This window comes from Bufo gargarizans, chromosome 6, assembly GCF_014858855.1.
Source record: "Bufo gargarizans isolate SCDJY-AF-19 chromosome 6, ASM1485885v1, whole genome shotgun sequence".
Classification (NCBI taxonomy): domain Eukaryota; kingdom Metazoa; phylum Chordata; class Amphibia; order Anura; family Bufonidae; genus Bufo; species Bufo gargarizans.
In genome coordinates, this window is record NC_058085.1 from 210,500,548 (window position 1) to 210,526,087 (window position 25,540).

Consider the following 25,540-nt stretch of genomic DNA (forward strand, 5'->3'; position numbering starts at 1 on the left):
ACTACAAATGTGGGGGTTGTGTAGCATGCAAGTACATGCAGTGTAGTAAAACTTTTAGGAGCAACAACACCCGCAAGACATACACAATCAGGCATCTGATTAATTGTAAATCCACAGGGGTGATATATAAAATCACTTGTGTATGTGGTAAAGAATATGTTGACAAAACAACAAGGGAATTAAGGAGGAGTATTGGCGAACATATTGGGGATGTGAACAATGCAAGGGACACCTCAGTCTCGTGCCATGTAAGAATGTAACATGGTGGGAAGACGTAATGCCTTTCCTTTATGGGCATTGAAAAGATCAGACCAGGGGCGAGATGCAGAGATTGGGATAGGAGAATCCTCCAGTGTGAGGCCAAATGGATCTTCTATCTCAAGACCACTTACCCCCTAGGTCTGAATGAGCAGCTGAATTTCAGTAGCTTTATTTAAAATGTCACATATGAGAAGAGATCACTTCATTGCATGTGAACCTAATTTACTGGTTATGGTTTCCTGAGTGTATATGTAATGAGGGACATGTAATAGTTATCTCCGATGTATTATCAGTATGTATAATCAGTAACAATAAATGTACCTAGTGCTCTTGCCCTTTCAAATCCACTGTAATGCGATTCAGCTATATATACCAGCCGTTATATACTACTGATGGCATAGATGGACTATGTGTGTATCGCCTGGTTGCTTAGCTAAGGGTGACGCGCACACACAGTTTTCACTCCACTTCCGGTGTAGCGTTATACTACCCTACCTCGTGAGATTTCCCTACCTCCTGACTTCCTGTCGCACTGTTAATGACGTGAGGAGGCGTTCCTGAGTTTTGACGATCTGCGCATGCGCAAACAGATAGTTTATGGAAAATCTCAGCGGAGTTCAGCTTCACACTGGGACACTGCGCATGCGCAGGAGAGCCTCGGTAGGGAAATATTACAGCCCAATGCGCAAGCACGGCTAACTCCGGCCGGTGCATGCGCAGTGTCCCGGTGTGAAGCTGAACTCCGCTGAGATTTTCCATAAATTGTCTGTTTGCGCATGCGCAGATCGTCAAAACTCAGGAACGCCTCCTCACGTCATTAGCAGTGCGACAGGAAGTCAGGAGGTAGGGAAATCTCACGAAGTAGGGTAGTATAACGCTACACCAGCAACCCGTAGATCACATGGTGCCTGCTTCCGGTGCTGTGGAACGCACGCTGTCGGCATGCATTCCACCTGCGGATCATGAGTTCCGCTTGCGACAGCCAGGTGAGGCAGGTGGGGGTTGGATTAGCTGGCTACCTTGCTTAAATAGGAGATGGAGTGCAATTCAGCGCTCTCCCAAATAACCACAACTTGCGGTGAGACGAAGGTGGATAGGGGACACTTCCCCACACCTCGGTATGGACGTCCGCCATTGAAAGTCGCTACATTGTACACAACAAGGAACCCTCCTGTAGTTGAAATTAGTAAGTAGATACTTAAACTGATGACTAATCAGTCATTTCTATGTGGAGTCTGTCATATAGGATTGTAAGTGACCAATGTTTTTGCATTTTTTATTTCCCTTTCATTTTTCTTTAGTATTCCCTTCAGTTCATTGAGTCCCCTGATGAATTCTGGCTATTTGAAAATAAACATGGCATGTAGGGCTTTGTAATTAGGGATTATATAGGGATTAGGCCCCAATACAGGGATAGGGGCAGGTGCTCTGTGTCTGCTAGGCAGGTGACCTTTATAGCCCCTGGCCCTCCTCCTACGTAGGGCTTTACTTCTAGGGCATAATAGGAGATTCTTATAGTGCCTCAAACTACAAGAGTGCCAGTCACAAGTGTCCTTTTGCAATCAAACATTAGGATGTCCACGCCATCTGGTGCAGATTTCTCTACTGAATGTGGTAAGAACCACCCTTTTTCTTTTCCATTGTACTGTGGAATCAGTAGGTGGCGTTTTTAATTATTTGTGCATCCTCTCACAGCAATGTGGTTTATCTACACTTTATTTTAGGAATACCACAGTAAAAGTTAAGTTTTAATTATACCCAGTTCACATGTTTTTTTTAATATACTATTTGGGGTGTGACATTATACCTCTGCATGTTCATCCTCAGTGAGGCAGGTATCAATGATAATTCTGTTTCTCAGTAGTTGGTGGGTGAAAATCCTTGACAAAGATCAGTCTCTCCACATTTTGGGTGGACAGACGAGTTCTTCTTAGGGAATCTTTGGCCCTCGCCGCACTAAACTCCCACTCTGATGCAAAACTACTGGTCGGGCAGGACACCTTTCCCGGGCAAACTCTGCCAGTTGCAGCCACAAATCCAGTTTGCATGCCCAGTAGTCCAGCAGATCTTCAATGACGGCTGGCAGGGTGCACTCCAAGTATGCCACCATCTCCTGGTTCAGTTCTGCTCTAGGTCTAGCTGATGGTGAGTAGTTTCTTCACTGTGTGTCGCCGATGATATTGCAGATAGCTGGAATTTATGGATAAACATCCGACTGGCTTGATCCCAAACTAAGGAGCATAAAGGTAACCCCTGTAAAACCCTAAGAGCTCATCCTGACTGCTAAGCACATACAAGGGTCTCAGAGGTAGACAATTGCATGCCCTCGTACCTAGACTGTGTGACACCTGAAAACCCTATAATAGTGAGGGGACACAACCACCGGCTCCCTGCACTTAATACGGAGGGAGTCAGGGTCACCTAGAATCAAGCCAGAAAAGAAACACAATACAAGAAAGGACTTATCTGAACAAGCAGTAGCAGAAGTCTCCAGCAGTGATCACTTCAATCCAGGAAGTAGTATAAACTGCAAAGTGAGGCAGTATGGGAGGGAATATAAAGGGAGGCAATTAGTGTGAATAGGTGACAGCTGGGAGAAGGAAAGGAGATGACAAAGTGAAACCAAAACAAAGAACATCATGCAAGAGGTACAGAAGAACGTCTGCCAGACCTTCTCAGAGAGCTGGCGGTGAAACTATGTGGGTGAAGAAAGCTGCTCATTAGCGCCTCTAGCTGCTGCTGATGAAGCTGACATCAAAGTTACACAGGGGAGTATTCCTGTCTGCTTGGATGATCAGGAAATCATTTATAGGCTTTCTCTGTTCGTACAGTTGGTCAAACATATGGAGGGTGGAATTTCAATGGGTGGAAACGTCGCATATCAGCCTATGTTGGGGGATGCCGTTCTGCCACTGCAGCTCAAGGAGGGTGTGCTTTGTGGTGTACGATTGGCTGAAGTGCATGCAACGTTTCCTGGCCATTTTTAGGATGTCTTGCAGATGGGTGGAAGATTTCAGGAACCGCTTGACAACCAGATTAAACACGTGCGCCATGCAGGGCGCATGGCTCAGCCTTCCTTGACGCAGAGCTGACACTATGTTCTTCCTATTGTCAGTCACCATTGTTCCAATTTTCAGTTGTCGAGGAGAAAGCCAGGATTTGATTTCTTGATGAATCACAAGGAGCAGTTTCTCCCCTGTGTGACTCCGTTCGCCAAGGGAAAACAGGTGCAGAACAGCGTGACCCCTCCGTGCCCTAAACATGTAGTATGCTGGAGGGGCACTGTAGCTTGTCCCTGCAGTAGAGGCTGAGGACATGGTGGGGGATGAGGAGGCAGAGGCGGACATTGTCACGCCGTTGGTCCTGCGACAATGTGGAGGCGGAAGTGGCATCACCTGGCCAAGTTGCTGGTGTGGCTGTGCAGAAACCACATTCACCCAGTGGGGCGTAAAGGACATGTACTGTCCCTGGGGTGTCATTTTACATATACCCATGCTCGGTGAGATAAATATCTTGGTCAAATGCCAACTTTGTATAAAAAAAATGGGAAAAGTTGTCTTTTGCCAAGATATTTCTCTCACCCAGCATGGGTATATGTAAAATGACACCCCAAAACACATTCCCCAACTTCTCCTGAGTACGGCGATATCACATGTGTGACACTGTTTTGCAGCCAAGGTGGGCAAAGGGGCACACATTCCAAAGAGCACCTTTCGGATTTCACAGGCCATTTTTTTACACATTTTGATTGCAAACTACTTCTCATGCATATGGGCCCCTAAAATGCCAGGGCAGAATAACTACCCCACAAGTGACCCCATTTTGGAAAGAAGACACCCCAAGGTATTTCGTTAGGGGCATGGCGAGTTCATAGAATTTTTTATTTTTTGTCACAAGTTAGCGGAAAATGATGATTTTTTTATTTTTCCTTACAAAGTCTCATATTCCACTAACTTGCGACAAAAAATAAAAAATTCTAGGAACTCGCCATGCCCCTCACGGAATACCTTGGGGTGTCTTCTTTCCAAAATGGGGTCACTTGTGGGGTAGTTATACTGCCCTGGCATTTTAGGGGCCCATATGTGTGAGAAGTAATTTGCAATCAAAATCTGTAAAAAAATGGCCGGTGAAATCCAAAAGGTGCTCTTTGGAATATGTGCCCCTTTCCCCACCTAGGCTGCAATAAAGTGTCACACATCTGGGATCGCCGCACTCAGGAGAAGTTGGGGAATGTGTTTTGGGGTGTCATTTTACATATACCCATGCTGGGTGAGAGAAATATCTTGGCTACAGACAACTTTTATCATTTTTGTATACAAAGTTGGCATTTGATCAAGATATTTATCAAACCTCTCCTTCCCCATGGAACAATGTGCAAAGCGCAAATCGCCCAAAGATGTACCGAAGTGCGTTATGCACTTTGTCCCAGGTGAAAGGAGAGGTTTGCAGCAGCTCTGTGTGAATGGGCCCTAATAGCCCTGTGTGCCTGTCCTGGTGAGATGTGATCCCTATGCTAGGTGTACCTGTGTGTGGCACTTCCGGAAACACTCCCCTAAGCATAGGGCAGGGTGGTCAGGGCAGTCAGGACAGAAATAGCGGGTGTCACGCTTTATTCCACTCCTGCTACAGACACCACATCTTTTTCGAGGTGATGGTTGGGTTGAGGTACCTGCAACGACATTGGGGAAATGCCGCTCGTGTAGACGGCTAACTACACTGGTGGATGGGGCCACAGAACCTCCTGGGTACAGGAGGTTCTCGATGATCTCTTCCTGAAATTTGAGGAAGGATCGTGTTCTCCCAGCCTTACTGTAGAGAACAAAACTATTATACAGAGCCAATTGAATTAGGTATACAGACACCTTCTTAAACCAGCCCCTGGTTCTGCGGGACACTAAATACAGAGACAACATCTGGTCATTGAAGTCCACCCCTCCCATGTGAAGGTTATAGTCGTGGACTGAGAGGGGCTTTTCAATGACACGGGTTGCTCGCTCAATTTGGATTGTCGTGTCTGCGTGAATGGAGGAGAGCATGTAAACGTCACGCTTGTCTCTCCATTTCACCGCGAGCAGTTCTTGGTTACACAAGGCAGCCCTCTCCCCCCTTGCAAGACGGGTGGTAATGAGCCGTTGGGGGAAGCCCGCGCGACTAGTTCGCGCGGTGCCACAGCAGCCAATCTGTTCTAGAAACAAATGCCTGAAGAGGGCCACACTTGTGTAGAAATTGTCCACATAAAGATGGTACCCCTTGCCGAATAAGGGTGACACCAAGTCCCAGAATGTCTTCCAACTGCTGCCCAGGTAGTCAGGTCAACCGACCGGCTCCAGGGTCTGATCTTTTCCCTCATAGACACGAAATTTGTGGGTATAGCCTGTGGCCCTTTCACAGAGCTTATGCAATTTGACTCCATACCGGGCGCGCTTGCTTGGGATGTATTGTTTGAAGCCAAGGCGCCCGGTAAAATGTATTAGGGACTCGTCTATGTAGATGTTTTGCTCTGGGGTATCCAAATCTGCAAATTTCTGGTTGAAATGGTCTATGAGGGGCCAAATTTTGTGGAGCTGGTCAAAAGCTGGGTGGCCTCTGGGATGGGAGGTGGTGTCGCTAAAGTGCAGGAAACGCAGGATGGTCTCAAATCGTGTCCTGGACATAGCAGCAGAGGACATGGGCATGTGATGAATTGGGTTCGTGGACCAATATGACCGCAATTCATGCTTTATAGTTAGACCCATGTTGAAGAGAAGGCCCAGAAAAATTTTAATTTCGGAAACTTGGACTGGTTTCCACCGGAAAGGCTGGGCGTAAAAGCTTCCCGGGTTGGCGGTTATAAATTGTGTGGCATACCGATTTGTTTCTGCCACAACTAAGTCTAAGAGCTCCGCACTCAAGAACTGCTCAAAAAATCCCAGGGCCGAACCGATCTGAGCTGTCTCAACCCGAACTCCAGACTGGGCGGTGAAAGGGGGAACTACAGGTGCGGCTGAAGTTGGGGACTGCCAATCAGGGTTTGCCAGCACCTCAGGGATTCTAGGGGCTCTACGGGCCTGTCTGTGCGGTGGCTGCGATGGGGTAACTACTGCACGTGCCACCGTACCAGCTTCAACTGCCCTTCTGGTGCTCGCCACTTCACCAGGATGGGCTGCGCTGCTGGTGTATGCCTCACCACGTAATCCGACAGCGCCAGCCCCACTCTGCTGCCCTTGAAGCGGATCCTGCGCAACCTGTGGTCTAGCGACACGGGGCCGGGTACGCCTGGTGCTATCAGGGACCTCAGCCTCCTCATCCAAACTTTGGGTCAGAGTGCCACTGCTTTCTACAAGTTCATATTCTGACCCGCTAGATTCATCAGATGAGGGTTCCCATTCCTCATCCGACTGGGTCAGAAGCCTGTAGGCCTCTTCAGAAGAATACCCCCCGTTTGACATTTGGGCAACTAAATTTAGGGGTATTCCCTGAGACTACGACAAGAAAAAAAGCAAGCCTGTCTTACAGATGGGAGGCTAGCGAAGTACCGGAGGCCGCTGCGGTTGATAAAAAATATAAAAACTGATTTTTTTATCGCCTCAGCGCGTGTAAAGTGATTGTGCAGTGATCAAAAAAATATAATTTTTGGTCACTGCGGTGGGGCGGGCGTGGGCGAACGCACGTGTGGGCGACCGATCAAGCCTGATCGGGCAAACACTGCGTTTTGGAGGGCGAACTAAGGTGACAATAATACTATTATAGATCTGACTGTGATCAGTTTTGATCACTTACAGATACTATAAAAGTACAAATGCTGATTAGCGATACGCTAATCAGCGAATCAGTGACTGCAGTGCGGTGGGCTGGCTGCTAAACAATCGCTAAACTACCTAACCAAGGGGCCTAAACTATCCTAAACCTAACAGTCAATACCAGTGAAATTTTTTTTTTACAGTTTACACTGATCACTTTTTTCCCTTTCATTAGGTGATTGACAGGGGGCGATCAAGGGGTTAATTGGGGTGATGGGGGTGATGGAGGGTGATCTGGGGGCTAAGTGAAGTGTTGGTGGGTACTCACAATGATGCCTGCTCCTCTGCTGAGACCAACCGACAAAAAGGACCAGCAGAGGAGCAGGAAAGCCATTTAACACATCATATTTACTAATATGATGTGTTAGCTGGCTTCTGATTCGATTTTTTAAAAATCAGCAACCTGCCAGCAACGATCATTGGCTGGCAGGTTGCTGACAAAATACTCCTTGAACTTTTGCCGGCCCGCGATGCGCATGCGCGGGCCGGCTCTGACCGAAATCTCGCGTCTCGCGAGATGACGCACGGATGCGTCCAGGAGGAATGAATCAACCACCTTCCGGACGCATCCGTGCGTTAGGCGGTTGGTAGGTGGTTAAAGGTGATGCTCAGTCTTGGGCTTTCTCCTTGCCAACCAGATCACAATCCCTCCAGTCGATAGAGGAATTTTTCAGAGCTCTGGGACTTATTTACGATGACCCAGATCGGGTTTCCCTGGCCGAATCTAAGTTGCGTGGTTTGCGGCAGGGAGAGCGTTTTGCAGTTCTATTGCTCTGAATTTAGGAGGTGGGCAACTGATACGAAGTGGAATGACCCAGCTCTCCGTAGTCAATTCTGTCGAGGGCTGTCTGAGAACTCGAAGGACGCCTTGGCATTTCACAAAATACAGAATCATTGGAGGCGGCCATGTCTCTAGATGTATGTATTAATAGATGCCTGAAGGAGAGATCTAAAGTTCCTCCTGCCCGGGACGTACTATCATATGTGGAAGTGGTCTCTTCTGACACTGTGGGTAAAGAGTCACTCGAGTAATTGGGGCAAGTCACTCCTGGACCAGGTGATAAAAACTTTAGGGTTAAGAAAAGACCGTGCTTTTTTTGTGGTAAAGGAGGACATTTCGTTACCGCATGTCCTTATGTTTAACATCAAAGGTGAAAAGAAAAAAAAAAGAAAAAAATGTGTTTAGTGTGGTTGAGGAATCTGAGAATGTACTTTTGTCATTTACAGGTAGTACCCGATTTCTCCTGCCTGCCAAGGTGGTACTAGACTCCAAAACTGTGGAAATGGAAGTATTTATTGACAGTGGGGCAGGGGTTAACCTAGTGGATGGACAGTTTGTCCGTATGCATAGTTTGACAACAAGCGCAGTAGACAAAAATGTTTCTGTGTTTGCGATTGAACTGAACGGCAATAAGGCCCTAGTTTTTTTTCAACTTTTACACAACCCAACAGGCTCTTCAACATAATGCAATGCTGGACGGCGAACATATACAGTACAGACCAAAAGTTTGGACACACCTTCTCATTCAAAGAGTTTTCTTTATTTTCATGACTATGAAAATTGTAGATTCACGCTGAAGGCATCAAAACTATGAATTAACACATGTGGAATTATATACATAACACAAAAGTGTAAAACAACTGAAAATATGTCATATTCTAGGTTCTTCAAAGTAGCCACCTTTTGCTTTGGTTACTGGTTTGCACACTCTTGGCATTCTCTTGATGAGCTTCAAGAGGTAGTCACCTGAAATGGTCTTCCAACAGTCTTGAAGGATTTCCCAGAGATGCTTAGCACTTGTTGGCCCTTTTGCCTTCACTCTCCGGTCCAGCTCACCCCAAACCATCTCGATTGGGTTCAGGTCCGGTGACTGTTGAGGCCAGGTCATCTGGCGCAGCACCCCTTCACTCTACTTCATGGTCGAATAGCCCTTACACAGCCTGGAGGTGTGTTTGGGGTCATTGTCCTGTTGAAAAATAAATGATGGTCCAACTAAACACAAACCGGATGGAATAGCATGCCGCTGCAAGATGCTGTGGTAGCCATGCTGGTTCAGTATGCCTTCAATTTTTAATAAATCCCCAACAGTGTCACCAGCAAAGCACCCCCACACCTCCTCCTCCATGCTTCACGGTGGGAACCAGGTATGCAGTGTCCATCCATTCACCTTTTCTGCGTCACAAAAAGACACAGTGGTTGGAACCAAAGATCTAAAATTTGGACTCATCAGACCAAAGCACAGATTTCCACTGGTCTATTCCTTGTGTTCTTTAGCCCAAACAAGTCTCTTCTGCTTGTTGCCTGTCCTTAGCAGTGGTTTCCTAGCAGATATTTTACCATGAAGGGCTGATTCACACAGTCTCCTCTTAACAGTTGTTCTAGAGATGTGTCTGCTGCTAGAACTCTGTGTTGAATTGACCTGTTCTCTAATCTGAGCTGCTGTTAACCTGCGATTTCTGAGGCTGGTGACTCGGATGAACTTATCCTCCGCAGCAGAGGTGACTCTTGATCTTCCTTTCCTGGGACATTCCACATGTGAGCCAGTTTCTTTGTAGCGCTTGATGGTTTTTGTGACTGCACTTGGGGACACTTTCAAAGTTTTCCCAATTTTTCGTACTGACTGACCTTCATTTCTTAAAGTAATGATGGCCACTCGTTATTTACTTAGCTGCTTTTTTCTTGCCATAATACAAATTCTAACAGTCTATTCAGTAGGACTATCAGCTGTGTATCCACCTGACTTCTCCACAACGCAACTGATGGTCCCAACCTCATTTATAAGGCAAGAAATCCCACTTATTAAACCTGACAGGGCACACCTGTGAAGTGAAAACTATTTCAGGTGACTACCTCTTGAAGCTCATCAAGAGAATGCCAAGAGTGTGCAAAGCAGTAATTAAAGCAAAAGGTGGCTACTTTGAAGAACCTAGAATATGACATATTTTCAGTTGTTTCACACTTTTTTGTTATGTATATAATTCCACATGTGTTAATTCATAGTTTTGATTACTTCAGTGTGAATCTACAATTTGCATAGTCATAAAAATAAAGAAAACTCTTTGAATGAGAAGGTGTGTCCAAACTTTTGGTCTGTACTGTATATATTTTTTTGCCACAAATACACAGAAAACGGGGCTGTAGAATATATCACTGCACTGCTGAATGGCAATTAGGCCCTAATTTATTTCTACTTTTACACTACACAAAAGCCTTTTTGAACAGATAATTGCAATACTGGACGGCAAATATATTTTTATTTCGCCACTAATACACGGCAAACAGGGCTGTAAAATATATTACTGCACAGCTGAATTGCAATTAGGCCCTACATTTTTTCCACTTTTTCACTAAACAAAAGGCTTTTTAACAGATAAGTACAACTCTGGACGGCGAACATATATTATTTGTCACTAATACACGTCAAACAGGACTTTAGAATATATCACTGCACAGCTAAAAGGCAATTAGGCCCTAATTCTTTTTCTACTTTTACATAACAGGTTTTTCAACAGATAAATGCAATGCTGGATGGTGAATATATTTTATTTTGACACTAATACACGAAAAAAAGGGCTTTAGAGTATATCACTGCATGACTGAACGGCAATTAGGCCCTAATTGTTTACTTCACTTATACAACCCAACAGGCTTCTCAACAAATAATTGCAAGGCTGGACGGCGAATATATTTATATTTTTCCACTAATACACAGCAAACAGGGCTTCAGAGTATATCACTGCATTGCTGAACGGCTATTAGGCTCTAATGTTTTTCTACTTTTACACAACAAAACAGGCTTTTCAACAGATAAGTGTAACATTGGAAGACGAATATATTTTTATTTTGCATTAATACACGGCAAACAGGGCTTTAGAATATATTACTGCACTACTGAACAGCTATTAGGCCCTAATTTTTGTCTACTTTTACACAACAGGCTTTTTAACAGATAAATACAACGCTGGCTGGTGAATATATTGTTATTTCGCCACTAATACACGGCAAACAGGGCTGTAGAATATATAACTGCACAGCTGAACTGCAATTATGCCCACATTTTTTTCTACTTTTATACTACACAAAAGGCTTTTCAACAGATAAGTGCAATGCTAGACGGCGAGTATATTTTTATTTTGCCACTAATACACGGCAAACAGGGCTGTAGAATATATTACTATACAGCTGAACTGCAATTAGGCCCTATTTTTTTTTACTTTTACATGACACAAAAGGCTTTTCAACAGATAAGTGCAATGCTGGATGGCAACTATATTTTTATTTTGCTACTCATACACGGCAAATAGGGCTTTAGAGTATATCACTGCACGGCTAAACGGCAATTAGGCCTTAATTTTTTACTACATTTACACAACACAACAGGTTTTTCAACAGATAACTGCAACATTGAAAGAATATATTTTGATTTTGCCACTAATACTCGGCAAACAGGACTTTAGAGTATATCACTGCACTGCTGAATGGCAATTAGGCCCCAATTTTTTTTTACTTTTACACTACATAAAAGGTGTATCAACAGATATGGGCAATACTGAACGGCGAATACATTTTTATTTTGTCACTAATAAACGGCAAACAGGGCTGTAGAATATAAAACTGCACCGCTGAACGGCAATTAGGCCCTAATTTTTTTTATACTTTTACTCAACACAACAGGCTTTTCAACAGTTAAGTGCACTGCTACACAGCGAATATATTTTTATTTCAGCGCTAATACACGACAAACAGAGCTTTAGAATATATAACTACACAGCTGAATGGCAATAAGGCATCACAACACATCACAAGGGGCTTTTCAACAGATAAGTGCAACATTGGACAGCAAATATATAATTTTTTTTGCCACTAATTCACTGCAAACAGGGTTTTAGAGTATATCACTGCACGGCTAAATGGCAATTAGGCCCTATTTTTTTACTACATTTACACAACACAACAGGTTTTTCAACAGATAAGTGCAACATTGAAAGTAGAATATATTTTGATTTCACCACTAATACACAGCAAACAGGACTTTAGAGTATATTACTGCACTGCTCAATGGCAATTAGGCCCTAATTTTTTTTTACTTTTACACTACATAAAAGGTGTTTCAACAGATATGGGCAACACTGGACGGCGAATCTATTTTTATTTTGTCACTAATAAACGGCAAACAGGGCTGTAGAATATAAAACTGCACCGCTGAACGGCAATTAGGCCCTATTTTTTTTTCTGCTTTTACTCAACACAACAGGCTGTTCACTGCTACGCAGTGAATATATTTTTATTTCACCGCTAATACATGACAAACAGAGCTTTAGAATATATAACTACACAGCTGAATGGCAATAAGGCATCACAACACATCACAAGGGGCTTTTCAACAGATAAGTGCAACATTGGACAGCAAATATATTATTTTTTTGCCACTAATACACTGCAAACAGGGCTTTAGAATATATCACTGCTAAATGACTATTAGGCCCTAATTTTTTCTACTTTTACACAACACAACAAGCTTTTCAAAAGATAAATGCAATGCTGGACAGCAAATATTTTTTTTTCTAGCCACTAATACACGGCAAACAGGGCTTTAGAGTATATCACTGCACTGCTGAATGGCTATTAGGCCCTAATTGTTTATCAACTTTTACACAACACAACAGGCTTTTCAACAGATAAGTGCAACCCTGGACGGCATATATATTTTTATTTCACCACTAATACATGGCAAACAGGGCGTTAGAATATATCACTGCACAGCTGAACGGCAATTAGGCCCTCATTTTTTTCTACTTATACACTACATAACAGGCCTTTCTACAGATAAGTGCAATGCTGGACAGTGAATATATTTTTATTTCACTACTAATAAACGACAAACAGGGCAGTAAAATATATCACTGCACCACTAAATGGCAATTAGGCTCTTTTTTTTCTACTTTTCAACTTTTACACAACACAACAGACTTTTCAACAGATAAGTGCAACATTGGACGGCAAATATCTTATTTTGACACTAATACACCGCAAACAGGGCTATAGAATATATCACTGCATAGCTAAACGGCAATTAGGCCATCATTTTTTCTACTTTTACATTACACAAAAGTCTTTTCAACAGATAATTGCAACACTGGATGGCAAATATATTTTTATTTTGTCACTGTTACATGGCAAACAGGGCTGTATAATATACCAATGCACAGATGAACAGCAATTAGTCCTTAATTTTTTTTTTTTACTTTTACACAACACAACAGGCTTTTCAACAGATACGTTTTTGTGCCAGCACTAGCTGAATACACTTGCGGATAGGATCGGGCCACAAACTTAAAGGAGCCCTCTCTGTCAAAATGCGTTTCTTGCAGAAAAACAACATCTGCTTTCTGAGATTTACATTCAGTAAGAGCCAACCGTCGTTTTGCGTTAGAGTTAAGACCTTTAACGTTCAGAGAAATACACTTAATCATGAGTGTACGTGGTATAATAATACTTGGCAATGACCAGAGAGGGATCCTTCAGTGGGCTCCCTCCTCCATATACTGAAACTCGTCTCAATGTAGCATAATTAAGGAACCTAGGGGGGAGACATATAAGAAGAAAAGGGGAGACAAGGGACAACATATACGACAAAGAACATGGTATAAGAATTCTGAACAATGGGTGTGATCACCCAGTCGGGGTAATTTTTAAGGAATCTCTCCACCACAAAATTCAGCACATGCACCAGGCAAGGGATGTGCGTCAAACCGGCTAGTCCCAGAGCTGCTACGAGATTTCACCCATTATCGCATAGCACCAGGCTGGGCTTGAGGCTGACTGGCACAAGCCACTCATCGGTCTGTTCTTCAAGGCCTGTCCACAGCTCCTGCGCGGTGTGGGGTTTGTCCCCCAAATAGATAAGTTTTAAAACTGCCTGCTGTCGTTTACCTCTGGCTGTGTTGAAGTTGGTGGTGAAGGTGTTACGCTGACTGGATGAGGAGCTGGTAGAGGATCAGGAAGCAGAGTAGGAGGAGGAAGCAACAGGTGGCAAACTGAAGCGCCCTGCAATCCTCGGTGGTGGAAGGACATGCGCCAAACTGGTATCCGTCTCAGGCCCAGCTGTCACTGCATTTACCCAGTGTGCTGTTAAGGAGATATAACGTCCCTGACCGTGCCTTCTGGTCCACGTATCCGTAGTCAGGTGCACCTTGCCACAGATGGTGTTGCGCAGTGCACACCTGATTTTGTCCCCTACTTGGTTGTGTAGGGAAGGGACGGCTCGCCTTGAAAAGTAGTGGCGGCTGGGCACGACGTACTGTGGGACAGTCACCGCCATAAGGCCTTTTTTTACATTTTTTAATTTTTCTTTTTTATTAATGAGTAAAAATTGACACATAACAATATGCGTAAAAAAAAAACAGTAGTCGAACAGAGTCGAACAAGAACAAAATACACAATACAGTATATAGGTAGATATCACATACGTTTGATTGCATGTATGCAGTTACTGACATATAAGGAATGATGAAATTATGAAAAAGATGAGACACAAATGACAGGAAAACGAATGATAAAATTTTTCTATATCTACTTTGCCAACCCATAGGACCTCAGAGGGAGTATCTGGGGATAACCAGAACTGTGGAACCAGCAGACGTGCAGCCATGATTAATTTATTGAAGAGGAAAGGAATCTTAATCGGTTTGTCTCCTTTAGGGCTACCTAGGAGGGCGACTAGGGGAGATATCGGGACTTTTGAATCACATATCATATTGCTTTTCTTGAATATCTTTTCCCACCAATTGTAGATAGTTGGGCATAACCACCAAATATGGTAGAAGGTGCCTCTTTCTTGTCTGCAGCGCCATCAGATATCCGAGTTTCCCTCTCTATATCTGCATGTTGTGTCGGGGGTCTTATACCACCTGGTTAAAACTTTGTAGCTATTTTCTTGTATTCTCACGCAACGGGAGGAGGAGTGGGGAGTCATGAGTATGCGAGATAGTTCCTTGGGGGAAAAGCTATATTCAAGGTCTCTTTCCCAGAGGCTAATGAATGCTGGTTTTGGTGGCATAATCGGTGAGTTGAGCTTTTTATATATTTGCGAGATGGGTTTGATAGGGGAGGGTTGAATCTGGATCATATGTTCAAACCACGTGAGAGGTCTTAATAGAGAATGGTATGGTATAAGTTTGGTAATATAGTTCCTTAAAAAAGAGACAATGAGAGTGTTAACATAGGGGACATTTAAGGTCGACAGTAGCGCATCCCCTTCCATCAGGTTCCCTGTTTCAGTAAAAAGAGAGATGATGGGGGTAACTGATAGGCGGAGGGCTGTGGGAATGTGTTGTTTCAATTCTCTAGAGGCAAGGTCTAGTACATCCCTTATCTGTACAATCGGAGAGGGGGTGGGAATGCCCAGATTGGAGTCCTGAAACCATTTCCATGCTTCCAAGGCTAGCTGTTATATTTTTGAATGGGAAGCTGGGGGTGTCTACTAGGAGACCTCTAAAGGAATATCCTGATTGGGAAGTTTCCATACCCACCCACGATTTGTGGGGAGATTTTCTGAACCAGTCCAGGGCTCTCGTCAGAAGAATAGCTCTGTTGTACATAAGCGGGTTTGGGAAGCCTATTCCTCCATCTGATCTGTGTCTCTGGAGAACTGGCAAGGAGATCCTTGGTTTCTTTATATCCCAAATAAAGAGTCTGATTGCCTTAGATAGGGAAATGTAGTAACTTTTTGGGATGGGAATAGGGAGGACCTGTTGTAGATAGTTGAGCCTGGGAAGGACTAGGGACATTATCATATTCTTGCGACCAAACCATGATAAAAAGGGAGAGTGTAAATTGGCTAATTGGTCTTGTATAGATTTAAGAAGAGGGGTGTAATTGAGGGAGAATAGCTTGTCCATATCATCGGATATTTTAATGCCAATGTAGGTGAGGAAGGGGGTGTCCCAGTTGAAGGGGGAAATTTTAGCAAGGTTTAATTTAACTGATGGTTTTATGCCAATAGCTAGGACATTGGATTTTTTTAGGTTAATCTTAAAGTTTGAAAGTGGGCTAAAGGTTTCCAATATCCTATAGACAATGGGTAAAGAAGTTTCGGGATTCGTTGTGGTGATCATCAGAAGATCGTCTGCAAATGCGGCAACTTTATGATCTTGTCCCCCTAACTTGATACCTTTTATTTTAATTTCTTGGCGGATAGTTTGGAGAAGTGGCTCCATGACTAAAACAAATAAAAAGGGGGAAAGGGGACAGCCTTGTCTCGTTCCATTTTTAATAGAGAAGGGAAGGGAAAGGGAATTGTTAACTATCACTGCTGCTGAAGCCCTGGTGTACATTGAGTGAATTTCGTCAGCGAATTCTGGGGGTAGGCCAAATTTTTCTAAAGTGAGGGTCATAAAATCCCATTTCACCCGGTCGAATGCTTTCTCAGCATCGGTGCTGAGAAAGACTAGGGGGGTAGAATGTTTTTTGGTGTAAAATAGAGCATTCAGTAATCTAGCTGAATTATCTTTGCCTTCTCTTCCATTAACAAAGCCAGTCTGGTCTCTATGTACTAGCCTGGGAAGTAGTGGAGATAGGCGGTTGGCCAACATTTTTGCTAAAAATTTTAGATCTATGTTCAGGAGAGATATGGGGCGGTAATTTGCGCAAGAGGAGGGGTCTTTTCTTCTTTGGGGATGATAGTTATATGTGCTGTATTCATTTCTGGGGACAAAGGGAAGCCCTTTAAGGACATGTTGCAAATCTTTAGCAGATGGGGGGTTAGAATTCTGCCAAAGGTGCGATAGTAGAGAGCAGGGAGGCCATCTGGGCCAGGGGCTTTGTTTTTAGGGAGATTTTTTATAGTGAGCAGGAGTTCTTCCGGTGTAAATGGAGAGCTTAGTTTTTCTCTTTGAGAGTCATCGAGCTTAGGAAGAGGGATTTGCTTAATTGAGGGAGAGGGTGATGTAGAGTCCGTGTCACCATTTATTTGAGGGATATTATAAAGGGCTTTATAGTATTCATGGAATTGATGGGCTATCTCCTTAGTTGTTAAGACTTGGTCACCTTCGGCCTTGACGATTTTATGTATATAGTTATGGGCTCTTCTCTTTTTGATCCTACTCATCATGAATTTAGATGTTTTGTCACCATGGGCAAAAAAATTATACTGGGAATGTAAGAAAAGCTTAGCAGATTGTGTGTTTAGGTAATTTTTTAATTCCACTCTCAGTTCGCTAAGTCTGGTGAGCTGGGAGTCCTGTAGAGACTTCTTATGAAGTGTTTCAAATTTGCGTATTTCTAGCAATAGGTAGTCCATGTGCGCTTTCCTTTTCTTTTTAAGTATTGAGCCTGCTTTGATGAACTGACCTCTTATGAAAGCTTTGTGGGTGTCCCAGATTACATGGGGGGAAGTTTCAGGAAGAGCATTAAACTTGAAAAATTCCTCCATGGAATTCTGAATGGCTAGAATCTGTTCTTTAGAGTATAGGAGTTGTTCGTTGAACCTCCAATTGAAAGTCTTTGGAGACAGTTGAGGTGTGGAAATGTTAACTAGAATAGGGGAATGATCAGATAAGTGGATAAAGTCAATCCACGCTTTAGAACAAAGGTGGATGTGCTCCCTGGAAATCATAATATGGTCTAGTCTGTGATATGAGCCGTGGACCTGGCAAAAAAAAGGTATAATCTATAGATTCTGGATTAAGGGTTCTCCAGACATCTATGAGATCCTGATTGTGAAACTGTTTTTTAATGAACAGTAAGGCCTTATGAGAGAGGGCAGACTTATGAGAGGATGAGTCTTTCAGGGGGTCTAGGGTCAGGTTAAAGTCTCCGCCCAATATGGTGATACCTTCTTTAAAGGACTCTATTATTGGTATGAGACTTTTAAACCATTGCTGTTGGTTAGTATTTGGGGCATAAATGTTAATGAACGTGTAGATTTGGTTTGAAATACAGCTCTTAATTAAAATGTAGCGTCCTTCTGGGTCTTGTAATTGAGAGCAAAACTGGAAGGGCACATCTCCCCTGATACCCACGCTGACTCCCCTGGATGCTGAGGAGTTTGAACCACAGTGGAACCAAACTGGAAATTTTGAATGGGATAAATTTGGGTAGTGGTCAAATCTAAAATGTGTTTCCTGCAGCATCAGGATTGAGCAATCCTTTTTTTTTTTAGGAAGGTAAGAATCTGGCATCTCTTGGAGGGCACATAAAATCCTTTTACATTATAAGAGACCACATTTAAGTCCGCCATCTATTTACCTTAATAGTAAAACTGCCAGTTCTGTTGTTATGCTCTAGTATTCTTGGGGGCCAGGGGTGTGGTTGTGCCCTCCAGGGTAAATTTATCAATCCATCTTTTATCATCCCAAAATGGTATGTTATAGTAAGAATATCAGCAAGACCTCTACCAATACTGACAACATATATAAACATTAGTAAACCGGTAACAACAATACAACATTCTCTTTTGCTTTACATTTAGCATAGAGATCATGTGATGAGGAGAAAAAGTAAGGTGAGATAGAAAATGAGATGTAAAGTGAAGGATAAAAGTAAGAGTGTAAAGTAATAGTATGGTGGTAAGGTAGGGGGGAAAAACGGTTTAGTTTCAGTGCCAATATATCAAGATAATGGTCCGGTTAGACCAGGGAGGAGATAGAGACGTCAGTAGCAAGAAGGAGAGAGATAGGATAAATATGAAAAGAGAGAGAGGAAGGTATTACAGCGGGTAGGGAGAGTCCAGCTAATACGTGACCTCATAACCATCTGTATAGTGGTGGATTATCATTCTCCCATAGGAAGTCTTCTTGGGGTGGTTTTCTGGTTTCCTCTTCTGTTTCTTTGTTGCTTGGGTGTATGTTGTTTGCCCCAAGCTTCAATAGGAGGGAGAGCAGGCAGTCTGCATAAATCTTGAACTGGGTCCCAGTCCTGGATATCCAGTGGTGCGATATTCAGATGTTCATAGACTGGGTCTAAATCTAGATGAGAGGAAATGGACATCCTGCGGCCATCAAAAACAAACGTGAGGCCAAAGGGAAAGGTCCATCTATACATGGTATTATTCCTCCTGAGCCAATCTGTTAAGGGCTTAAGGGTTCTTCTTTTCCTAAGTGTGGATTGAGCCAGGTCTTGAAAGACTAGGATATCATGGCCGTCCCACTGCACCACTTGCATATCTCTGGCTTTATTAAGCACTGCTTCTTTCACTGGAAAGCTAAAGGGGCAGGCTTGGGCTTCAAGGCTTTGTGAGCTCTTTCTAGCAAAATTTTGTGTACTGAGTCAGGGCCCAGCAAAGAAGAGCATATTTGCACTATAGTGTTGGGGATATCTCCCTGGGCAACTGTTTCAGGTATCCCTCTAAAGCGTAGATTATTGCGGCGGCCTTTGTTTTCCTGATCTTCTAATGAGCTGTAGATTGAGTTCAGGTTCATTTGTACTGCTTGCAATTTTTGTGCCACTGCCGTTTGGTGGTCTAACAGGGCTATTTGCGTGTCTTCCAGCACCTCCACTCTTCGGCCTATATGGCGAACATCCTGCTTTATTGCGCCAATGTCAGCGCTTAGTGGTTCTAGAGCAGACGCCAACGAAGCAGTCAGAGTGTCTCTGAGGTAAGAACGGGAGATCGGGAGGGTGTCAGAATCATCCTCACCTCCTTGTGTGCCGAGAGATGATTCTCCCTGTTTTCTGCTGGCCGCATGTGGAGACGCCGGCGCCATCTTTACTTCCCTGTTGGCGTAGGTAGCGGCAGCCTTTTTTTATAAATTTATCCATGTCGCCGCTTGTTATAGCTGGTTTCGGTTGAGCGGCAGGTTCCCCTGCTTTAGAGCCTCCGATCTTCACCATAGTTTGGCCGAATCAAGCAATAATCCAGGCTGTCAGGGCACTTTTCCAACGGAGCTCTTTCTTCACACAGCCATTCAGATCGGCTGCAGGCTCCGCCCCCCCACCATAAGGCCTTTAAAACTATCCGTCTCCACCAGACGGAATGACAGCATTTCAAAGGCTAGTAATTTAGAAATGCTGGCATTTAGGGCTAGGGATTGTGGGTGGGTAGGGGGTTACTTCCTCTTCCTCTCCAGCGTTTGGGAGATGGAGAGCTGAACGCTTCCGTGGGACATTGTGGAGATGCTTGGTGACCCAGGTGTTGGTGTTGCTGGCAGATCCTCTGTTTTCGGGGTGGCAGGTGGCACTGTCACACCAGAGGTGGATGAAGAGGCCGAGACTGCAGCAGAAGAGGAAGCAGGAGGAGCCAGAGACCTTTCTTGGTTTTTGAGGAGTCTACTCCACTGCAGCTCGTGCTTAGCACTTAAATGCCTGGTCATGCAGGTTGTGCTCAGGTTGAGAACGTTTATGCCTCGCTTCAGGCTCTGATTGCACAGCGTGTCTTGTCGTCAGTATATTGTCTGAAGAACTGCCACGCCAGTGAACTCCTTGGAGCTGGCTTTGGTGTGCTCGGTCCCTTGCTGCGGTGGGCAGTAGCTAGGTGTACTGTCTAGAGGACGGCCGCTCTGTTTTTGCACCCTGCTCCCTCTTCTGCTGTGCTGGTGGCTCTGTGCGACCACCGCCTCTTCCTCCAAACTAAATAGGTCACTCGCATGACCTTGATTACATGTGGGGCCGAGGACTTCATCATCCTCCACATCATCTTCCTTGTAGGTCTGCACAATTTCGAACGCCCCAGCAGTTGGCACCTGTGTTTTGTCTTCATCCGAGACGTGCTGCGAAGGTCCTCCCATGTACTTATCTTGAAAGAAAAGTGGTTGGGCATCGGTGCACTCAATATCTTCCACTTCTGGGGCAGGGCTAGATGGATAGCCCTGGGAAACCCTGCTAACTAAGTCATCAAAAAGCAGAACGGACTGCTGCATGACTTGGGGCTCAGACTGCTTGGCTGATTTACAAGGGGGTGAGGTGAAAGACTGATGGACATCGGCTGCAAGTGCCAACTGTGGTCTTTTAGCAGGAGACTGGGTGAGAGACAATGTGAAGGAACTGGATCCACTGTCAGCAACCCAATCTACTATCGCCTGTACTTGTTCAGGCCTCACCATTCGTAGAGCAGCATTAGGCCCGACCAAATGCCGCTGCAGGTTTTGTCACCTACTCGCACCTGAGGAAGGGGTTTCGTTTCTGCGTGTAGCTGGCACAGATCGACCACGTCCTCTCCCTGCAACAGGAGCTCCACCAGCAGCACCACAAACTGGGCCACGTCCCTTATTTGACTCTTTCCTCATATTTTTCGAATTTAGGATCTTGCCCTAAATGGGTGTTAAATTAATAGTAGAATAGAACGACAGTATGTAAACGGTGTATCTTACACGGCCTGAACCAGACTAGGCCTCAATTAAAGATTTTTTTGCCCCAAATGCCTGTATCTTAAATGCCTGAATCAAACCCCTGTATGTAAAGGGTGTATCGAACACGGCCTGAACCAGTAACATCCCAAATTCAATATTGGTGCACCAAATTGCTGTATTTCAAATGCCTGAATCAAACCCTTGTAATGTAAAGTGTGTATCTCACACGGCCTGAACCAGTGTAGTCCTGAATTAAAGATTTCTTTCTCCAAAATGGCTGTATTTCAAATTCCTGAATCGAACCCCTGTATGTAGAGGGTGTATTTCACACGGTCTGAATCAGTGTAGGCCTGAATGAAATATTTATTTGCCCAAAATGGCTATATTTCAAATGCCTGAATAAAACCCCTGTATGTAGAGGGTGTATCTGACAGGGCCTGAACCAGTGTAGGCCTAAATTAAAGATTTGTCTGCACAAAATGGCTGTATTTCAAATGCCTGAATGAAACCCCTGTATGTAGAGGCTGTATCTCACACGGTCTGAACCAATGTAGGTCTGAATTAAATATTTATTTGCACAAAATGGCTGTATTTCAAATGGCTGTATTTCAAATGCCTGAATCAAACCCCTGTATATAGAGGGTGTATCTCACACGGTCTGAACCAATGTAGGCCTGAATTAAATATTTCTTTGCCCAAAAAGGCTCTATTTCAAATAGCTGTATTTCAAATGCCTGAATCAAATGCCTGTATGTAGAGGTTTTATCTCACACGGTCTGAACCAGTGTAGGGCTGAATTCAATATTGGTGCACCAAATGGCGGAATTTCAAATCTCTGAATCTAACCCAAATGAATTAAGGGTGTATCTCACAATGACATCTGCATCAAAGCTGACAACTAATTTTTTTGGGCACAAATGAGTGTTTGTTTAACAACTCAATTTGACAGCAGTATATAAGCCTGTTATTTTACACTGTCACGACCCTTGGTCATGGTCGTGACTCCTTGGGTGCCGCATGCTGTTGCCCGCGGTTTGGGAGTTCGTCAACCGCAGCTGGGGCACTTAGTTGTTTGCCTCAGGTGCGGTTGCCGCGGACAACAAGTGTGCGTGCGGTTGCCCTTGGCAACGGGTTTTGTGTGAATGCCCGTTTGTATGTCGGTGTGCACTTTGTGTTGTTTGTTGTGCACGAGGTGATGTTTAATATGCACCTGGACTCCTCCCTTCACCTGCGGTTGTCCGCGGCAACGTCTGGCGATGTTTGCATGCTGTGGAAGTGTCTCGGCCTGTTGGCTGTTCTGGAGGACACGGTTGCCACGCATGCCGTTGCCGTCGGAGACAGGTGAGTGAGGTTGTGTGCTTTCCCCTTTATGTGAGTTTCCCTTCTGTGTTGCTGGAAGGGTTAACTCCCTTCCCAGTGTGTGTGACTTCACTGGGTGTGTGCTGATCGTTGGGTGGGGCCTCTTGGCCTATAAAGCCTCAGTCCCTGGCTGGGCTCAGTAGGTTGCTCTCAGCCATGCTGGCTGGAGCAGCCTCCTGTCTCCTCCATCTGCCTGGTGGGGACCATCCTTCTGGTCATAAACCATTGTCAGTTAATACTATGTTTCACAGTGTTATCTAGGTGTGTGTGGGGTTATCTTGTTAGTGCAGCTTATGGTTTCCTGGTTTCCCATGTAATGTCTGGTGTGTGCTGTGTCCTTTATGTTGCTGTGGACATCAGCACTTGTTCATGGGTTCCAGGTTTGTGTGTCTGTGGCAGGTAAGTGCAGGACTAGTCTCACTTACCTGTCATTTCCATATGTCTGTTGATGTTCCCCCTGTGTTGCTTGGCCGGTCAGACGCCCTACTCCTCCTAGGCACGGAGGAGCCGGGGTCTCAACGGCCAAGCAACACAGGGGGAACATCAACAGACATATGGAAATGACAGGTAAGTGAGACTAGTCCTGCACTTACCTGCCACAGACACACAAACCTGGAACCCATGAACAAGTGCTGATGTCCACAGCAACATAAAGGACACAGCACACACCAGACATTACACGGGAAACCAGGAAACCATAAGCTGCACTAACAAGATAACCCCACACACACCTAGATAACACTGTGAAACCTAGTATTAACTGACAATGGTTTATGACCAGAAGGATGGTCCCCCACCAGGCAGATGGAGGAGACAGGAGGCTGCTCCAGCCAGCATGGCTGAGAGCAACCTACTGAGCCCAGCCAGGGACTGAGGCTTTATAGGCCAAGAGGCCCCACCCAACGATCAGCACACACCCAGTGAAGTCACACACACTGGGAAGGGAGTTAACCCTTCCAGCAACACAGAAGGGAAACTCACATAAAGGGGAAAGCACACAACCTCACTCACCTGTCTCCGACGGCAACGGCATGCGTGGCAACCGTGTCCTCCAGAACAGCCAACAGGCCGAGACACTTCCACAGCATGCAAACATCGCCAGACGTTGCCGCGGACAACCGCAGGTGAAGGGAGGAGTCCAGGTGCATATTAAATATCACCTCGTGCACAACAAACAACACAAAGTGCACACCGACATACAAACGGGCATTCACACAAAACCCGTTGCCAAGGGCAACCGCACGCACACTTGTTGTCCGCGGCAACCGCACCTGAGGCAAACAACTAAGTGCCCCAGCTGCGGTTGACGAACTCCCAAACCGCGGGCAACAGCATGCGGCACCCAAGGAGTCACGACCATGACCAAGGGTCGTGACATACACGTGCTGATGCTGCAAGGCCTGAAAATAGTGTTTTTTGTCAAGTGTGTTTTTAAAACCCCAGAAAATGATGGGTGTAATTCTAGCTTAAATTGCACACTGACTAATCCAGATGTTGTAGATTGCCAAAAAGTGTTTTTTGGTAACAGAATATGAAAGATGTATATATTAAACTTGAATTTAATACTTGCAGATCAGGAAATTAGTTTTTTTTTTTTTTAAAGTGTGTTTTTCAAACCCCAGAAAATGATCGGTGTATTTCTACCTTAAATTGCACACTGACTGATCCAGATGTTGTAGTTTGCCCAAAAAATTGGTATTTGCAATGTCTCAAAAGCTCATATGCAGTGCTGGCGCACTGAGCTTGCATGAAATGGCTGCCGCCACCGCCCGCCACCACCCCACAGAATAATAAAAGTTTGGTTTTTCTGGTCAATGAGCTCAAGGCAGGGTAAAACGATTGTGCCCTGCACCCACACAACTATTTATCTGTAGATTGCTAAGTTAGATTCTCTTCTATTCTCTCCCTGAAATCACAAGTCTAGCAGAATCCTCTCCCTACACTTGTAACAGCAGAGTGACGTGCAGAGCTATGTCACTCAAGCTTATATAGAGCCTGGGTCACATGCTGCTCCATTAGTAGGCATGGTTGTGATGGTTTCTAAGTTAACCGCTTGTTGATTGGCTGCTCTACAACCTTTCAAAAAGCGCCAAGAAAGTGCCAAACACCAAACCTGAACCCAAACTTTTACTGAAATGTTCTGGTTCGGGGTCCAAAAATCCTAAAGTTCAAGGTTCGCTCAACCCTATCAATGATGTCTTCATGTTGTGGTCTTGAATATGGTAGCAGTGTGTCACGGGACGCTGAGGCGCTCGCGCTCCATCTCTGTGCAGGAGCGAGGATGAGCACAGCGTCCTCGTCTCCTAGGTGATAGGGGGCGGGGCGAAACGGCCACGCACGTCTCCTCTGTGCGGATGGCGTCCTCAGTTCCCCCGGCAACTAGGGGAGGTCTGAGCATCAAGCTGGGCACTCGGTGCTCAGCTGTATTGACTAGTGTGGGTCATGTGGCGCTGGCCACGTCAAATGACCCCAGCTAGCCAGTATTTAACAGGCAGCCTGCTGGCCACAGGTTGCCTGTTATTTAGGTTCTTGGCGATTTTGTTTCCTGGCATACTTACCTGTTCCTGTGTTCCCTGACGATCCTCTGCCTGCTCCTCCTGTACTGTGCTGCTCTCCTGATATTCTGACCCCGGCTTCCACCTGACGATTCTTTGTGGACTCCTGTGGTACTTCATTACTCTCCTAGTATTTGACCCTGGCTTCTCCTGACTATTCTCTGCTTTATCCTTTTGTACTGCGTTACTCTCTTGGTATTGACCCGGTCCGTTCACTATCCGTTATTTGTCTTGTCTGTCCTGCAGCACGTATTCTAAGCTAGGGAATGCTGTCCAGTTGTTCCCTGTCATTAGGACTTG

General features: G+C 44.8%; 1 protein-coding gene across 4 annotated transcripts in view; it reads left to right on the plus strand.

The window, feature by feature from the left end:
* Positions 1-25,540, plus strand: part of C6H10orf71 (chromosome 6 C10orf71 homolog) — a 1,221,395-nt gene that overhangs the window by 189,425 nt on the left and 1,006,430 nt on the right. The gene's annotated exons all lie outside the window — the stretch shown is intronic.